Source organism: Hemiscyllium ocellatum, chromosome 8, assembly GCF_020745735.1.
Source record: "Hemiscyllium ocellatum isolate sHemOce1 chromosome 8, sHemOce1.pat.X.cur, whole genome shotgun sequence".
In the NCBI taxonomy this organism is placed as follows: Eukaryota; Metazoa; Chordata; class Chondrichthyes; order Orectolobiformes; family Hemiscylliidae; genus Hemiscyllium; species Hemiscyllium ocellatum.
Genome location: NC_083408.1, coordinates 112,153,095 through 112,172,043, shown reverse-complemented (window position 1 = coordinate 112,172,043; position 18,949 = coordinate 112,153,095).

The window sequence follows — 18,949 nt, the reverse complement described above, 5'->3', positions numbered from 1 at the left end:
TTTGTGCTGTATGACTCTATCATGCAGAGATGTTTCTCAAGCGTAATTATTACTGTGTCTCACCCAATGGTGCTCTTTTGTTTAAAAAAGATAAAGCTGAAGAGATGCTAACCAGGGTCGCAGAAATCACACAAGGTTTTGATAAGGTAGATAGAGGGGACACAGGAACAGGAGTGGGCCATTCAGCCCCTGTTCCAGCCTGTTCCACCATTAGATGAGCATGGCTGATTTGTGGCCTAACTCCACATAACTGTCTTTGGCCCATATCCCTTTGCTTAATCAAAAAACATCTATCTCAGATTTAAAGCTAACAACTGATCCAGCATCCCTTGTCATAGGAGATTTTAATTTTCACAACATTGACTGGGGTTCACCTGGTGTTAGAGGTCTAGATGGAGCAGAATTTATAAGGAGCATCCAGGAGGGTTTTACGGAATAGAATGTAAATAGTCCAAATGGGGAAGGGGCCATACTTGACCTGGTGTTAGAGAGCGAGCCTGGTCAGGTGGCTGAATTTTCAGTAAGGGATTACTTTGGGAATAGTGATCACAATTCCGTAAGTTTTAGAATACTCATGGACAAAGACGAGAGTGGTCCTAAAGGAAGAGTGCTAAATTCAGGGAAGGTTAACAATAGCAAAATGCGGCAGGAGTTGGGTGAATGTGGATTGTGAGCAACTGTTTGAAGGTAAATCCACATTATGATAAATGGGAGGCTTTGAAAGAAAGGTTGATTAGAACGCAGGAAAGACATGTTCCTCTGAAAACAAGGGATAGAATTGGCAAGATTAGGGAACTATGGACGACAGGTGAAATTGTGAGACTAGCTAAGAGGAAAAAGGAATGTATATGAGGTCTAGGTAACCTGAAGACCGATGAAGCTTTGGAAGAATATTGGAAATGTAAGACCAATATGAAATGAGGAATTAACACGTCTAAAAGGGCAACATCTTTAGCAAACAGGGTTAAGGAAAATCCCAAAGCCTTTTATTCATATGTAACTAGAGAAAGGGTTGGCCCACTCAAGAACAATGGAGGAAAGTTTTGCGTGGAGTCAGAGAAAATGGGTGAGATTCTTAATGAGTACTTTGCATCGGTATTTACAGAGGAGAGGGACATAATGGATGTTGAGGTTAGGAATAGATGTTTGTTTACTCCAGATCAAGTTGGCGTAAGGAGGGGGGAAGTGTTCGGTATTCTAAAAGGTATTAAGGTGGACAAGTCCCTAGGTCCGGATGGGATCTATCGCAGGTCACTGAGGGAAGTGAGAGAGGACATAGCTGGGGCCTTTACAGATATCTTTGCAGCATCCTTGAATACGGGTGAGGTCCCAACAGACGGGAGAGTTGTTAATGTTGTCCCCTTGTTTAAGAAGGGTAACAGGGATAATCCAGATAATTATAGACTGGTGGGTCTGACACCAGTGATAGGGAAGCTGCTGGAGAAGATACTGAGAGATAGGATCTATTCTCATTTGGAAGGAAATGGGCTCATCAGTGATAGGCAATATGGTTTTGTGCAGGAAAGGTTATGTCTTACCAATTTAATAGAATTCTTTGAGGAAGTGACAAGGTTGATTGATGAGGCAAGGGCTGTAGATGTCGTATACATGGACTTCAGTACATCATTTGATAAGATTCCCCATGGAAGGCTGATGGAGAATGTGAAATTTCATGGGGTCCAAGGTGTACTAACTAGGATAAAGAGCTGGCTGGGCAATAGGAGAAAAAGTGCAGTCGTGGAAAGGAGTTTCTCAAAATGGAGACCTGTAACCAGTGATGTTCCACAGGGATCCATGCTGGGACCACCGTTGCTTGTAATATACATAAATGATCTGGGGGAAGGTATAGGTGGTTTGATTAGCAAGTTTGCAGATGATACTAATGTTGGTGGAGTAGCAGATAGTAAAGGGGACTGTCAGAGAATACAGCAGAATATGGGCGGAGAAATGGCAGATGGAGTTCAATCTGGGCAATTGAGAGGTGATACATTTTGGAAGATCCAATTCAAGAGCGAACTATATGATAAATGGAAAAGCCCTGGGGAAAATTGATGTACAGAGAGATCTGGGTGTTCAGGTCCATTGTACCTTGAAGGTGACAATGCAGATCAGTAGAGTGATCAAGAAGGCATATGACATGCTTTTCTTCATCAGACAGGGTATTGAGTACAAGAGTTAGCAGGTCATGTTATATAAGAATTTGGGTCAGCCACATTTGGAATACTGTGTATTACCACATTACCACAAGGATGTGGATGCTATGGAGAGGGTGCAGAGAAGGTTCACCAGGATGTTGGCTGATGTGGAGGGCACTAGTTATGAAGAGAGGTTCAGTAGATTAGGATTATTTTCATTAGAAAGACAGAGATTGAGGAGGGACCTGATTAAGGTCTACTAAATCATGAACAAGTATAGACAGGATGGATAGCAAGAAGCTTTTGCCCAGAGTGGGGATCTCAATTACTAGGGATGATGAGTTCAAGGTGAGAGGGGAAAGGTTTAAGGGAGATATGTGTGGAAAGTTCTTTACACAGATGGCACAGTGGCTCATTGGTTATCACTGCTGCCTCACAGCACCAGGGTCCCAGGTTCGATTCCAGCCTTGGGCGATGGTCTGGATGGAGTTTGCACATTCTCCCCATGTCTGCATGGGTTTCCTCCCACAGTCCAAAGATGTGCACGTCAGGTGAATTGGCCATGCTAAATTGCCCATAGTATTAGGTGCATTAGTCAGAGGGAAATGGATCTGGGTGGGTTACTCTTCGGAGGGTTGGTGTGGACTTGTTGGGCCGAAGGGCCTGTTTCCACACTGTAGGGAATCTAATCTAATCAGAAGGTGGTGGGTGCCTGGAACGATACCATCATTTAAGATGCATCTGGACAGAAACATGAATGGGCAGGGAGCAGAGGGACACAGATCCTTAGTAAATAGATAGCAGAATTAGATAGAGGATCTGGATCAGCGCAGGCCGAAGGGCCTGCTCCTGTGCTGTAATTTTCTTTGTTCTTTATTTGTGGAAGAGAGTTCCAAACTCTTACCACCCTTGATGTGTTGAAGTGTTTCCTAATGTTTCTCCGCAACGTCTGGCCCTAATTCTCAGATACAACCCATAATTCCAGAAACTCCAATCAGTGGAAACACTTTTATCTACTCTGTCTTTTCCTGTTGATCTTTTGAAGTCCGTAACCTTCTAAATCCTAGAGAAAGAGAAAGAGAGAGAGAGAGAGAGATAGCATTTCTGTTTGTAGGGATGGACTAAATTTGAGGCCACCAACAAGACACCGTCACTAATAAATCTAAGAAAAGAGTCAGGAGAAAAGATTTCCCGAAAGAACGCCTAAATTGCAGCATTCACCACGATGGGCAGAGTTTGAAGATTCTGGGGAGGCTAGATAAACATCCAAGAGACAAGGGAATAAAGGATTAAGTTGATAGAGCATTGAAGAAGGATTGGTGCAGAATTGAGAGAATCATAAATGGCATCAAGGACTTTTGAGCCAAATGATGTGTGTCTGTGTTACATTCTCCAGGTAATCCTATGTAATGTGGAGTGTTTATGAACATAGAATACTAGATGAAATCCCTACATTGTGGAAGCAGGCCATTCAGCCCATACCGCCCATCTGAAGAGCATCCCACCCACACCATCCTTGTAACCATGCATTTCCCATGGCCAATCCAACTAACCTGTATATCTTTGGACTGTGGGAGGAGGAAACCGGAGCATCCAGAGGAAAACCACGCGGACATGGGGAGAAAGTGCAAACTCTACACTGACAGTTACCCAAGGCTGGAACTGCACCTGTGTCCCTGGTGCTGTCAGGCAATAGTTGCTAACGACTGAGCCATCATGCTGCCTCATGTCAACTGAGCTGAAAATTAGGTAAGTGCGTAACAGGCAGCTGACCTAATGTTACCTGGATTACACCACCAAACGTTAAATTTTAGCCCAGTAGTTTGCTGGGTAACTTACCTTGTCTAACTAGTTTAGGATTCAATGACATGCAAATCCAGTCTAATCAGGTCAGACATGTGCCATGACACCTGTTCTGAGCTCAGCAAATAGCAATTTGGCTATTTGTTGAAGTGTTGGGAAGATGGCTGCCTGCAGTATGTGGCTCACGGTACAGGTCACATGGCCACATTAAACCAGCAAACTAATTTGTACACAATTGCATTTCAATCCAAACATCCTCCTTTTTACACAAAAAAATTGGAAGATTTTGGGTTACCCAAGTTACCCATTGTGTACACAGCAATTCTCATGTAGAAGCAGTTTGCTGTTCTCATCAGCTCTGCATGTGCATTTCATACATACTATTTAATCATCATGGCCTCTTAATGCTTTGTGTGTGAGTGTTGTTGCTGGCTTTTCATTTAAGTAATGTTTCTTCACTGGGCAATGTTGTTACTCTGTCCTCTGTTGTTGCCATAGTACCTTTTATTGTTCCATTTTCATTGTCATGTTGCCAGGGACCTCTGGATCTGTTGGTTAATCTGAAAACTGTGCACATGATGAGTTCATACCTTCCTGACTAGCTGCCAGAAATTGAACACTGGTTTCACCAGGTTGCATGGCATATGTGGTCATTGTGTAGAGTCAGAGTCATACAGCATGGAAACAGTCCCTTCAGTGCAACTCATCCACACTGATCAGATATCCCAATCTGACCTGGTCTCATTTCTCAGCATTTGACTCTCTTAAACCCTTCCTAATCATGAAGCCATCCAGATGCCTTTTAAACGTAATTCCACCACAAATGATCTGGGCAACTAGTTCCCCTATGTAGGTCCCTGGGTGACATTTGGCCTGATGTTTATTTTATCAAGAGCTTGAAGGTGTTGACCCGTGCATGGTGTGAAGGGCATGTAAGTGGAACTCCAAAAGGCATTGACAACTTGGTGGAGAAAGCTGATGTTTGGCAGATAAAGTTCAATGCGGAGAGGTGTGAGGTGATGCACTTGACTCAGCAGAATATTGAAAGACAACCTAAAATAGAGGGTGCAAGAGCAAAGGGATCTTGGTAGCACAGATCATTGAAGATGGCAGACAGGTAGAGAACACATTGATGTGGAGAATTTGGATTGCCAGAAGGCATTTCATACAGTGACACACAACAGACTTGTGAGAAAAGCTACAGGTCATGGTGAAAACAAGTATAGTAACAATGTGAATACAAAACTGAGAGAGGGATAGGAAGCAGAGAGTAGTCAATGGATTTTTATTAGGTCTGAGGAGTTCCCCATGGTCAGGATTGGGGCCCTAGCTTTTCCTGATCTATATTAATGACCTAAATCTTAATGTGCAGGGGATAATTTCAAAGTTTGCAAAAAATACTAAACTTGGAAGAATGGCATACTGTGAGAGGGACAGTTGGAAACCCAAAAGGATGTTGACAAGTTGGTGGAGTTGGCAGATGAAGTTCAATGCAGAGAAGATGCACTTTGATCAGAAAAACATTGAAAGACAATATAGATAGGGCATTTAATTCTAAAGCAGGTAGTGGAGCGGAGGGACCTAGGTGTATATGTGCACAGATCATAGAAGGTGGCATAACAGGTTGAGTGAGCAGTTAGTGAACATACTGTATTCTCAGCTTTTTTAATAGAGGCACAGAGTACAATAGCATGCAGGTGATGGAGAACTTGTACAAGGCAAAGGTAGACTTCAGTTTTTTCCTGCTATGCATTAATGATCTGGATCTTGCTGTTCAGGGGAAAAGTTTTAAAGTTTTCAGATGACACTAAACTTGGAAGATTGTTATATTGTGAAGAGGACAATACAAAACTCCAAAAGGAGGACATTGCCAGGTTGGTGGAGTGGGCAGATAAAGTTCAAAACAGGGAGGCATGAGGTGATGCACTTTGGTCAGAACGCTGTAAGACAATGTAACACAGGGCATACAATTCTAAAGTGGGTGCAGGAACAGAGGGACCTGGATGTATTTGTGCACAGATCATTAAAGGTGGCAGGACAGGTGGGGACAGTGTCCTTGGATTTATTAATAGGGGCAATAGGGTACAAGACCATAAGACATAGGAGCAGAAATTAGGCCACTCAGCCCATCAAGTCTGCTCTGCCATTCAATCATGGAGTTGAAATGCCCATCAGCCATGATTGAATGGCAGAGTGGACTCGATGGGCCGAATGGCCTTACTTCCACTCCTATGTCTTATGGTCTTATAAGTTTCTCATCCTCATTCTCCTGCTTCTTCCCCATAACCCTTGATACTTAAGAACTGTTGTGGATGCCACAACATAGGAAAAATGTGAATGCATTAGAGGCAATTCAGAAGCAATTGACAATAATTCCTACAGGAACGAAAGATTTCAGTTGAGGATAGATTGAAGAAGTTGGGATTATTTTCCTTGGAGAGAAGGCGGCTGAGGGTGGGCAGGTGGGAACTGATAAAGGTTTCAAAAACTATCTGAGGAATGGACAGAGTAAATAGAAGATTGCCTTGCATACACCTGTATGAGATCTGCTTGATTCCTTTATGATTCTTTTGGCAATGTTCACTGTCATCTCAATCTTTCCAATTGCCTGGGGAAAGTATGAAGATGATGTGGGAACATCATGAAGATGATGTGGGAACAAGAGAGGACTGCAAGTGCTGGAGATCCAGGTCAAAAAGTGTGGTGCTGGAAAAGCACAGTCAGTCAGGCAACATCCAAGGAGCTGGAAAGTTGTCATTTTGAGCATAAGCTCTTCATCAGGAATGTCTCATTCCTGACGAAGAGCTTACCTTGAAACATTGACTCTCCTGCTTTTCGGGTGCTGTCTGACCAACTGTGCTTTTCCAGCACTACACCTTTTGACTATGAAGATGATGCGTGGTGTTGAATTTCCCAATCATTTATGGAGCAACTAAATTCTTCCCTCATGGTATTTGACAGATTCAGCAAAGGTGGATGTCAACTTTTCCACCGTTCTTGTTTTATGAAGAGAGATTTCAAGGCAGAGGTGATGAGCAGTCTACAAAAACCACTAGGGTAAACAAATTGTGAGGCCTTGTTTTTTTAAAAAATAGAAACAACAGAAGCAGCCTGAAGGAGTTGGGTCAAACTCCCACAGAACCAGGATCTTTAATTTAGCTTTCAGCAGAAGCTGCTTGGGTTGTGAGAAACTGCCACAGCAGAGAGCTGGCGCTCTCCCTCTATCTCCCTCTATTGTCTTTTGTTATTATTTCCTCCTGGATTGGAGAATTGCATGCAAGATAATCTGTTTTCTGAATTTGCCTTTTGCCAAGGTTATGTTTATGGGGTGTTACTATATTGGAACAGTTAATTAGTAATAGTTATTATTCAGTTAAGTTTTCCAATAGAATTAAAATGTTCAAATTCCTTCTTTCTTTTGTTGTATTTCAACTATAGTGGATGAATAAAGTGTGCTTTGTTTTAAATCTGGTAGTTTGACCAATCAAATTACACCTGGAACACAACACCATTTCTTTAAAATAAGAAAAGGTTAGGGTCTAGACGATATTGAGGGGGCTGTTCTGGTCTAATACATCAGGATAATTGTCTATTGTGGCAGAAAAATCTGCTCCAACCCACATGAAGTGTGTACTCCCAGCTCCATCCAAAGTCTGGATTTTCACTGGTCTTTAACTGGTCTTTGGCTTGATACCAACATTTCCTTTGAGCTACACACCGATTGAAGGATTACCTCAATCAGCATGTCGATGCATTCGTTTCTGCCACACATGGACCTTAGTGAGTTTTGAGAAGATTCGTAGTTCAGGTTGAGGTTCTGGATGTAGGTGTTCTCGCTGAGCTGGAGGGTTCATTTTCAGATGTTACCATACTAGGTAACATCTTCAGTGAGCCTCTGGATGAAGCACTACAGATAATTCCTGCCTTTCATTTATATGTTTGAGTTTCTTTGGGTTGGTGATGTCATTTACTATGGGAGTCAGTTGGGTCATTTGCTTGATTTCAGCTCTTCTGTAATTTTCAAGTCAGGTTGATGTCTTCCAGAGTATGATAAACACCTACTTGATGCCAAGTATGGAAGATTTCATATTCTTATTATAGTATCCTCTATTTTCTTTATTGGGAGTGCTACTTTCAAGACTATGTGCGCAATATACATCAGCTTCACTTGCTTGTAATTTACATCCAGATGGTATCACTGTAACTGGAGTAACAACCTTTAAAGATGCTTTGGAGCATTTGTAGCAACTGAAGGAAAAAGCTTTGAAAGTGTCTTGTGGTTGGACTCAACTGTCCCTCTGCCTCTTCCTGGTAGGTGTTGATGAAAATGTTCACAAGCAAAAACAATAGTCAGTCACATGCTCAATCGGTGCATAGCACATTCTGTTTGTGTTAATGTCCTGGACGCAAATGTGATCATTTGTCCTTGTTGCATTGAGACTGCTCCAACTCTGTTTCACTACAGGGTGACTTCATCACTTATGCTATAGTATTTTAGCACTGGCACTGTCATCACTTGTTGTTTGATTTTAGTGAATGCTTTCCTTTGTTGGTCAGAGTCTTGAGTACAGGAGTTGGGAGGTCACGTTGGGGCTGTACAGGACATTGATTAGGCCACTGTTAGAATATTGTGTGCAATTCTGATCTCCTTCCTATTGGAAAGGTGTTGTGAAACTTGAACGGGTTCAGAAAAGATTTACAAGGATGTTGCCAGGGTTGGAGGATTTGAGCTATAAGAAGAGGCTGAATAGGCTGGGGCTGTTTTGTCTGGAGCGTCGGAGGCTGAGGGGTGACCTTAAAGAGGTTTATAATATCATGAGGGGCATGGATAGGGTAAATAGACAAAGTCTTTTCCCTGGGAGTCCAGAACTAGAGGGCATAGGTTTAGGATGAGAGGGGAAAGCTATAAAAGGGACATAAGTGGCAACTTTTTCACACAGAGGGTCATATGTGTATGGAATGAGCTGCCAGAGGAAGTGGTGGAGGCTGGTACAATTGCAACATTTAAAAGGCATTTGGATGGGCATATGAATAGAAAGGGTTTGGAGGGATATGGGCCTGGTGCTGGCAGGGGGAACTGGATTGGGTTGGGATATCTGGTCTGCGTGGACCGTTTGGAGCGAAGGGTCTGTTTCCATGCTGTACATCTCTATGACTCTATGTTCTTCTCATCCGGATGATCTCCTCCACAAGAGGAGCATCCTATCTTTTCTCTGCAATTGTTTTGCCCACTGGGACTGAAGTGTCTATTATTACAATGCAAGACTTGGTCTATTCTATCATGAATATACTCTAGCAGCTGAATAAAAAAAAACTCAGCTTTCCTGAGCATGAGCTTGTCCTCCCTCAGTAGGCATGCTCTCAATGCAGGATCTCTTGTGTATAATACCATTTTATTTTAATCAGATCATCTGGTAGTTATGCAAATGAAAATAATTCTGCAAGCTGAGTCAATAAAGTCATATATTGATCAATGAATCTTTTTTTAACCCTGGATCCGAACATCATAATATGTACAATTGATAGTTCAAAGGTTTTCAAAATTGATAAAGACAGTGTAGAGAGGAATCTTTAATCTTTATCTAACCCAGTGCTACAAATGTCTCAGGAGTTGGGAGATTTGCATCATCACCTCAGATAACGTTATTTTAATTTAGTAAGTTTCCGTTTTGCTCTATAAGTTTCCATTTGACTGTTAAATTGTGTTTTACTTCAGTACTGTGGCCCAGTAGGGACTATTTCGTTATTATTGTTGACTTCCTGTTTCAGTAAAATGGTCAAGGGAACTTTACTCTCAGTTTACTTTTACTTCAAAGAGGGGAAGGGAGCTTTACCCTGTATTAATCCCGTGCTGTCCCTGTTCCGAACTGTTGATGGGGATGGTGTGAAGGAAACTTTGGGTTTAATTTTAGTTTGAGAGAGCTTTACTCTGTATCTAAGCCCAGCCCCTACCTGTTTCGGGAGTGTTTGATGCGGGCAATGTATGAGGTGTGACTACGCGCTGTGCCTTACTGCAAATAAATATTTCAAGTTAAAAACAGCCTATTGGGGAAAAAAGAACTTAGCTTGCTGCTAATTGTAAAATGTTGCCCTTCTCGGTAGGTTTGGGATGAAAGTGGGGAAAACGTTGCTTTCTACACCCACCATGCTCACGACATTGTTTAACTTTCTGGCATTGACTGCTCACCAAGTGACCACTAAGAAACGTGAGCTCTGAATTCTCCACAGCATGTAGATTTGTAAAATAAATACACCGTGGTGCAGTTTCTTTATAACAAAAAAAAGTCTCAGCCAAAACAAACCTGACAGCAAGAGTCCCTGATGGGGGTGGGGAGGAGAGGGTGTGAGCCCGAGATAGAGGGGGTGTTTGTGTGTGTGTATTGGGGGGGGGGGGGGGGAGGAGACTTGGTCTGATTATAATTACTTCAACGTGAGAGATGTTGATCGTGCGATAAGTTGACATGGAAATGAGCTGGCGAAGTGGGGGTGCGGTTGTGATATTTAGGAAACAATTGTAATTCTTTTCCCAGCCTCTACTCTGCAGCGAGAAACACCAAACGGGGAGTGGATCTGCTGACTAAATTCAATGGACTCGCCATGGGGAGGGAGGGAGGTCTGAGGTCCTGTGCAAACTGTTGGCCAGTTGCTTAAAGCTGGGTCTGCTAGTGCCAAGCGAGTAATTGGAAGAGAACCTTTATATATTTGTACAAAGCTCTGACAGAATATTTCCACCCGTCGCAATGAGCGCTGACCTAATCAACCGCGCCGTGCAGTTTTTTTTCAGGCTGACAAGTTTACAAATCACGGGACTGACGAAAACCTGAAGTCTTGTCATCCCTCCAGATAAATCTGAAATGAGGTTTTGGGCAGGAAATGGGCCCGGAATCAACGTCAAGCCAACGCAGACCGATGTGCTGTCAGACTGAAGGCTTTAATTTGTTATGAAGCTTATGCAGCTCGACACTGAGATTTACAGAACTGTCACAGGAGAGGTCTGTGTAAAAACAAACAGTATAATCACCTTCACCTTATAAAATTTGGACGTGATCTTTCGTTTGTTACAAGCTGCTCTGAGGGGATTCGTGCACTAGTTGCAGCTACAGGGTTTTTTTAAAAAATGGCTCAAAAGCATCAAGAAGAGGCTATTCAGCCTCTCCAGCATCCTGCTAGATTTTACAGCAGTACGTGTCCAGCCCACAGTCAGGCTATTCGGCCCGCCTGCTGTATTCAGGTGGTGACCCTTCACAAGATGATCTTCACTTTCCATTTCATTTAGCTTGAAACTATATTCTTTCCCCTGGTGAATTTGGCCAGCTTTCCCTTAAGTACATCTATCCTAATTAATGTTTGTGACAGCAAATTTCACATTTAACAACAGTTCCTCTCCAACTCACTCATTATTAATTAGTGGCAACCTTATACAGCTGGCTTCTGCGTTTGGTCTCCTGGTCAGTGGAAATTCCTTTACGGCCGATCTGTATCCTAACTCCACGTTTTCATTTAAGTTGCACACGCCTTGATCTACTTGCGTACCAAATGAGATCCCCAATGACTGAATATCCTGCATTGTGTTCTGACTTACTTTGCCAACAGACTCAGAGTCATTCACAGCCCGGGCACTGCCTGTAATCGAAGCATTGAGAGATAGACGATTTAGAGGTACCGGCGTTGGACTGGGGTGTACAAAGTTTGAAAAAAATCACAACACCAGGTTATAGTCGAACAGGTTTATTTGGAAATACTAGTTTTCGGAGCGTTGCTCCACAACCACCTGGTGAAGGAGCAGCGCTCCAAAAGCTAGTATTTCCAAATAAACCTTTTCGACTATAACGTTGTATTGTGAGATTGTTAACTTCAGAATAAGAACAGGAGTAAGCCATTCATCTCCTCAATCCCATTCTGCCATTCAATTAAATCATGACTGAGCTGTGCCTAACTTCATATATCTGCCTTTGGCCTATATCCCTTAAAATCTTTGCTTTGAAAACAAAATCTCATTAAAAATTAATAACTGACCCTGTATCCACTGCTATTTGTGAAAGAGTTCAAAACAACTATCACTCTTTGTGGTGGGAGTACTTCCTAACATCTCTCCTAAAAGATCAGGCCCTATTTTTGTAAAAACTATTCCCTTAATTCTAGAATCCCCAACCAGGAAATAACTCATCCTTATCTATCGTCTTTTCCTGCTAATATTTTGAAGTCTTGGATCAAGTCACCCCTTAACTTTAGGAATTCTAGAGAAAATAAGCCTACTTTGTATAATTTCTTTTCATATTAACGTTTGCTCCATGATATATAAATAAACAATTTTCCCTATTTCTGCTTTGTTCTAAACTTGCCTCAAAACTTTTAACATTAGAACTAAGCACTTTAGCAATGAAATCAGAGTACTTTTTTCATTCCTGATGAAGGGCTTATGCCCGAAACGTCGAATTTCCTGTTCCTTGGATGCTGCCTGACTTGCTGCGCTTTTCCAGCAACACATTTTCAGCTCCGATCTCCAGCATCTGCAGACCTCACTTTCTCCTCCTACTTTTTTCCAAACAAAGCCAAGTAGGGGGGATTCTGGAAGTCTCCGCCATGAAAACCGGTGGATGTTGACAGAGCGCAGTCAAGGAGTCAATTGGAATGTTTAAGACAGATATTGTTAGAAGAATATTGAAGACAAGGGAAATTGATGGCATAAGGGTATTAATCCAGACAGCCAGGTAATGACTTAGGTTCAAATCCTACCATTGCAGATGGTGGAATTTGAATCTAATAAATGTCTGCAATTAAGAGTTGTTGATTGTTGGAAAAACCCATCTGGTTCACTAATGTCCTGTATGGAAGAACACTGCAACCTTACTTGGTCGAGCTTACATGCAACTCCAGGTCCACAGCAATGTGGTTGGCCTTTAACTGTCCTCTGGCTAATTAGGGATGGGCAATTGATGAGGGCAGAGCAGTAGATGTGATCTATATGGACTTCAGTAAGGTGTTTGACAAGGTTCCCAGTGGGAGACTGATTAGCAAGGTTAGATCTCATGGAATACAGGGAGAACTAGGCATTTGGATACAGAACTGGCTCAAAGGTAGAAGACAGAGGGTGGTGGTGGAGGGCTGTTTTTCGGACTGGAGGCCTGTGACCAGTGGAGTGCCACAAGGATCAGTGCTGGGCCCTCTACTTTTTGTCATTTACATAAATGATTTGGATGCGAGCATAAGGAGGTACAGTTAGTAAGTTTGCAGATGACACCAAAATTGGAGGTGTAGTGGACAGCGAAGGGGGTTACCTCAGATTACAACAGGATTTGGACAGATCAGCCAATGGGCTGAGAGGTGGCAGATGGAGTTTAATTCAGAAATGTGAGGTGCTGCATTTTGGGAAAGCAAATCTTAGCAGGACTTATACACATAATGGTAAGGTCCTAGGGAGTGTTGCTGAGCAAAGAGACCTTGGAGTGCAGGTTCATAGCTCCTTGAAAGTGGAGTCACAGGTAGATAGGATAGTGAAGGTGACGTTTGGTATGCTTTCCTTTATTGGTCAGTGTATTGAGTACAGGAGTTGGGAGGTCATGTTGCAGCTGTACAGATCATTGGTTAGGCCACTGTTGGAATATTGCGTGCAATTCTGGAATCCCTCCTATTGGAAAGATGATGTGAAACCTGAAAGGGTTCAGAAAAGATTTACAAGGATGTTGCCAGGGTTGGAGGATCTGAGCTACAGGGAGAGGCTGAACAGGCTGGGGCTGTTTTCCCTGGAGTGTTAGAGGCTGAGGGGTGACCTTATAGAGGTTTACAAAATTATGAGGGGCATGGATAGATAAATAGACAAAGTCTTTTTCCTGGGGTCAGGGAGTCCAGAACTAGAGGGCATAGGTTTAGGGCGAGTAGGGAAAGATATAAAAAGAGACCTAAGGGGCAACTTTTTCATGTAGAGTGTGGTACGTGTATGGAATGAGCTGCCAGAGGAAGTGGTGGAGGCTGGTACAATTGCAACATTTAAAAGGCATTTGGATGGGTATATGACTAGGAAGGGTTTGGAGGGATATGGACTGGGTGCTGGCAGGTGGGACTAGGTTGTTTAGGATATCCACACTACCATACATCAAGAGCATTTCCGAACTGACAGCCAGACTACTGTGACCACTAGGACTCATAACAACCAACAGCCAATCACACAAACCAACAGCCACTCTCAGACAACAACTCACCAGAACGAAGGACCCGATACCCAGCATGAGCAAAACCAATGTAGTGTACAAAATCCCATGCAAGGACTGCACAAAACACTACATAGGACAAACAGGAAGACAGCTAACGATCCGCATCCATGAACACCAGCTATCCTTAGTAGCCACACGTGCAGATCACAAGCAACATGAATTTGACTGGGACAACACTACTATTACAGGACAAGCCATACAGAAAACAGCCAGGGAATTCCTAGAGGCATGGCACTCATCCACAGATTCAGATTCAATCAATAAGCACATCGACCTGGACCCAATATACCGACCACTGCAATGGACAGCTGGAACTGACAACCGGAAGTGGCAGATTCAAACCACTACAAATGCTGGAGGAAAGATCACAGAAGCGCTTCACAGGAGGCTCCCAAGCACTGAGGATGTCACCTAGACAGGGGACGAAACGTCTGCAACACAAATTCCCAGCTCGGCGAACAGATCCACAACAATGAGCACCCGAGCTACAAATCTTCTCACAAACTTTGAACCTGGTAATTATAGGCCAGTGAGCCTTACTTCAGTCAAGGGTAAGATGTTGGAAAAGGTTATAAGAGTTAGGATTTATAATCATCTGGAAAGGATTAATTTGATTAGGGATAGTCAACATGATTTTGTGAAGGGTAGGTCGTGCCTCACTAACCTTATAGAGTTCTTTGAGAAGGTGACAAAACAGGCGGATGAATGTAAGGCAGCTAATGTGTACATGGACTTCAGTAAGGCGTTTGATAAGGTTCCACATGGTAGGCTATTGCACAAAATAAGGAGTTTACGATTGAAGGTGATTTAACAGTTTGGATCAGAAATTGGGCTAGCTGAAAGACGATAGTGGGTGGTCGTTGATATGAAATGTCCATCCTGGAGCTCAGTTACCAGTGGTGTGCCGCAAGGCTCTGTTTCAGGGCCACCGCTGTTTGTCATTTTTATAAATGATCTGGAGGTGGGCATAGATGGACGGGTTAGTAAATTTGCAGAGACACAAAGGTAGGCAGACTTGTGGATAGTGCCGAAGGATATTGTGGGTTACAGAGGGACATAGATAAGCTGCAGAGCTGGGCTGATAATTGGCAAATGGAGTTTAATGCAGAAAAGAGAAAGATAGTTCACTTTGGAAGTAGTAACAGGAATGCAGAGCCCTGGGCTAATGGTAAAATTCTTGGCAGTGTAGATGAACAGAGATCTCTCCATGTCCAAGTGCATAAATCCCTGAAAGTTGCCACCAAGTTGATAGGGTTGTTAATAATGGTGTGTTGACATTTATTGGTAGGGGGATTGAGTTTCAGAGCTTATGAGATCATGCTTCAGCTGTACTCGACACCAGGAAGGCTGCACCTGGAGTGCTGCATGCAGTTCTGGTCACATTATAGGAAGGATGTGGAAGCTTTGGAAAGGTTCAGAGGAGATTTACTAGGATGTTATCTGGTATGGAAGGAAGGAAGGTCTTATGAGAAAAGGCTGAGTGAACGGAGGCTGTTTTCGTTGGGGAGAAGGTTGAGAGGTGACTTAATTGAGATGTATAAAATAATCAGAGGGTTAGATAGGGTGGACAGTGAGAGTCTTTTTCCTCAGATGGTGAAGGCTAACATGAGGGAACATAGCTTTAAATTGAGGGGTGTTAGATTTAGGACAGATAACAGGGGTAGTTTCTTCACTCAGAGTAGTAGTAGACACGTTGACATTAAGGGCATTTAAATGGGCATTGGACATTCATATGGATAATAATGGAACAGTGCAGATTAGGTGGGCATCAGATTAAATTTGCAGGTCAACACAACAGAGGGCCGAAAGGCCTGTACTGCACTGTAATGTTCTATATTCTAAAGTGGTAGGTAGTGACACATACTCAAAGGGCTGAATGACTTCCTCCAGTACGTAGATTAGGACTCCTTTCAATGTTAAGTCGGTTCTGCTATAACAGAGTTTCTTCAATGTGAATTGGCTACAACGTGATTGAAGAATTTAGATCATCATTATTTGTAGAATGCAAACTTTCCTTACCTTGATTGGATATTGTGAGATTCCAGTCCTATTGGCTTAAATGGTGCTGGTATTGTGTGTTTTTCTCATAACACAGGAACTGAACTATAGCATTGCAACAGAGCAGACTGTACTTTCCAGTAAAAAGTCTTTGGGCAATATATCATGCAATACCATATTTATCCACAAGATGCCAGTAGATGCCTTTGATTCCTGATTTGGCCATTAGCCCAACTTTTCCTGGAAGATTAGTGCAAGTCATAGAACTCCCAAAAATAGGAACAGCTAAAGGTGGGTATTGTGCCTACCTAGTATCCCCTTCCTTGGAAACCACAAATATCTCAATTACAGTGAAAGTACACTTTCTCCACCATCAATGCAGAGTGGCTTGTTAACAACATAAGAAATGGATCAGAAGGCCACATGACCCCTGGAGCTTGCTCAGCCATTCAATAAAATCACAGCTGATCTTGTATCTCCTCTTGAAATCTTCATCCTATCCCCAAGAGTCTAAAAATCTATCATTGCCAATCCTGAACATACACAATGACAGCACGGCCACAGCTCTTTGAGGTAGATAATTCCCAAAGATTATGCAGTGTATACTAACAACTGGTTGTACTGCAGATATTCACCGAGGCTTCTTCAATAGTGTTTTACCATTACTCATTATCATAGTGCACTGGAAATCAAGCCCCACTCTTCCTGGAGTTGTCACAAATGTGAAATTCAGTGACTTGCCCAACTTTACATCTCTAACTCAGGTTCAAGAAATATCTATACCAGGCTTTTCCCAGTAACAAGAAAATGACTATTGTAAATTTAACTGCTTTTAACCAATAGCAAGATATAGGAATTACTAATACATAATTTTATAATTTAAACTCTAACAAAATGTTAAAATTCCAATACACATTCAAACAAGCAACGAGACAAGTATTATGGGAGGGGGTTAAAGTTAGACATGTACAATTCTGGCACCAGTCTGGATCACACATTGAAGAAGTTTTATTTCAGATTTCTTTAAACTCCTTCAGATTCTTTGCTAATAACACAAGGTTATGGATATAACAATTCTTGCTCGTTCATTCACACTGGTTAAGGATTCATCTTTTCAGTTCCTCTATAGGTTGCTTTCTCCCTTTTCCTTTGGAAATTCTCCAAAGGGGAATTTGGAGAGAGAGCAGTTACAGGAAAACGTGAATCGGAACACCTAATAGTAGATTTTGTTATTGAGCGACAGAGGAGACAGAAATTTAGGTGCTGTTTCTTTGCAGGCTAAAAGCAGTTTTGCTTATTGAACACACATTGAGGATATAAGTTACCTACTCAGAAACAATAATTTACAAAAAGGAAATCATGCTTGGCAAATCTACTTGAATTTTGAGACTGTTACTTGTAGAATTGATAAGGGGGAGCCCACAAATGGGGTTTACTTGGATATTCAGAAGCCTTTTCATAATGTCCCACATGAGATTAGCAAGTAAAATTGAGACGCGGAGATTGGGGGTAGTGTACTGACAGTGTAGAGAACTGGTTGGCAGGCAGGAAACAGTAATAATAAACAGGACCTTTTCTGAATGACAGGCAGGGACGAGTGGTATACCACAGGGTTCAGTGCTATTCACAATATATAGATTTAAATGAGTGAACTAAATTAATATTTCCAAATTTGCAGATGACACAAAGCTGGGAGAATGAATTGAGACAAGGATACAAGCAGCAGAAAAAAAAATTAAAGCAAATGTAGCTTGGTCCTCATTACAAGCACTGCACTGGCTGACATGATCCTTGATGTTGTTACTCATGTACGGCCAGTAGAGCACATCTCTTGCTTTCCTCAGACTTGCCTCAATTGGCTTGCTTGGATATACTGTGGCATTTCTCCTCTGAACTAATTTGGGATAATGACAGTTTTCTTTGTACAATATGCCATCTTTGTGCTGTAAATTTGTATCACAGCAACAGGCACATCCTTGATGCCTTTCATCACTACTATTTGCAACACTGGGAGTTGCAGTTTGTTAGGTCATTTGCTTGAGTTCAGCAAGTCAGTTGTTTTCCAAAGGAAACTAATGGGGCGAAAGAACAATACATCCTCTGGACCTGATGGAATGGATCCTAGGATATTACAACAAGTGGGTAGAAATAGTGAATGCACAATTCGTAATGTTCCAAGAATGCTTGGATTCTGGAAAACTACCAACGTGACACTTTTAAAGGAGCAAAGGAGACGAAGAACAGGTCAGTTAGACTAACATCGGTTATTGGAAAAATGTTAAGCCTACCAAAAGGGTGCAATAACAGAGTACTTAGAAATAATATGATCAAGCAGAGTCAGTATTGCTCGCTTGAAGAGAAATCATACTTGTCAAGTGTATTGTAATCCTTTGTTGAGGCACCAAGTTGTTGAGGTAGACAAATAGGAAGTAGTGGATGTAATATATTTGAATTTTCAGACGATGTTGAATAAGGTACCAAGCATTAGGCTACTTAATAAGATGAGCCACGATGTTAGAAGTGGTACATCAGTGTGGATAGAGATTTGACAAAGTTATACAAGACAGAGCTAGGTAAGGGTGCATTTCAGAATGGCAACCTGTACATAACTGAGTGCCACAGGGATTAGTGTTGGGGTCACAGTTATTTACAATATAATCACTTGGATGGGGGGGGAAAGAAAGTAATATAGCCAAGTTTGTGGGATACATAAAATAAATAAGTCGGAAAGCAGTTGGTGATGATAACACAGATTCTACAGACAGGTTAAGTGAGTGTTCAAAACCTTAGCAGATAGAACAT